Source organism: Panthera uncia, chromosome E1 (assembly GCF_023721935.1).
Source record: "Panthera uncia isolate 11264 chromosome E1, Puncia_PCG_1.0, whole genome shotgun sequence".
Lineage (NCBI taxonomy): Eukaryota > Metazoa > Chordata > Mammalia > Carnivora > Felidae > Panthera > Panthera uncia.
In genome coordinates, this window is record NC_064814.1 from 52,903,458 (window position 1) to 52,904,883 (window position 1,426).

The following is a 1,426-nucleotide window of genomic DNA, read 5'->3' on the forward strand; positions in this document are numbered from 1 at the left end:
CTGCCCCTGCCGCCCGCAGGGGGCGGCGAGGTGAGCGCGCGCGGGCTGGGCGGGCCCGGCCGCGGCCACCCGGGGTCGGGCGTGGCGTCTCCCGCGTCCGCGCGGGGCTCAGCTGGGCCCCCAGGGGCGACGGCGGGGCCGGCGGACGCGCGCCCGGACGTCTCGGAGGGCGCGGGGCCGCGGCAGGGGCAGGGAGGCGGGGCCGAGCGGGCTCAGGGGTGGTGGGGACGCCGCTGCCCGGCGCTGGCTCTGTGCCCCGGAGCCTGCGTACCCCGCCGGACTCCCGGGCCGCGCCCCTAGACTGGCAGCTAAACCGGGCCGCTCCCTGTGCCTTCCCCCAGAGGCTGGAAGGCAGGGGCCCCGCGTGGGCTGAAGCCCGGAGCCTCCCTCCCCGGGGTGCCAAGGGTGCTGGGGGACCCGGCGTGGAGAACACCTGGGTGGGGAGCGCCGCCCCGGCCTCCAGGACGCAGAATGCCAGCGGCACTCCCCTAACTCCCCTGCAGTTTGAACCAGCCTCGAAACCCGCTCCCTCCCCCAGCCTCCCGAAATCTCCCGACGTTGGGGGCTCCTCTTCCCCGGAGCACAGGCCTTTCTTGGAGCTTCCTGGGTTCCAATTCGGCCGCCCCTTGTGAACATCAGAGGTTCCTAATCCGCCAGGATTAGAAATGGCAGGAACAGGGCCTAATAAGGAGCTGATGCGTAGCTGTTGGAGTAAAAATTACTCCTAAGGCTCCTTGTGGACGGTAAGGCAGGCTTTTTATTTAGGGGCCCGACCGCAACGGGGTTTTGCAGGCGCAGAGAGAAATTGGGCTGTGTTCCGAATACAGCAAGGACGAGTGAGCTCCGTGGGGAGGATCAGTGGATGGAAAATTACTAAGGAAACGTGGGGTAAAGGGAACGGGCTGAACCGACTTGACAGGAGTTTAGCCGAAGGCAGGCCCGCGCGCTAAGGACTTTGATCAGGTATCAGGGGTGGTCAGATATACAACGTTAGGATGTAGCATTTAACCAGCTCTCAAAGATGAGGGTTTTTCCCTGAACTGGACTCAGCAAGATTCTTGCTGAAACGGGACTCAAAGGGTCAAGGACAGAGCTGAAAGGCCAGACCAAGTCACAAAGAGGACTCAGGAGCTTGACTAGATTTTGCTTAAGGAGAGAGTCTTTGTCAATAGTAGGTACACAACAAAGGGCTACTTGTATGCACGTGCATAGTAAACGTGCTTACCTAAAAGTATATGTATATACATGTGTATATATATAAATATATGTATATATTTATATATATACATATATTTATATATATTTATATATATACATGTATTTATATATAAATACATATATTTATATATATATTTATATATATAAATACATATACATATATATATTTAATTTTTAAAAATTTTCATTTATTTTTGAAAGAGGGAGA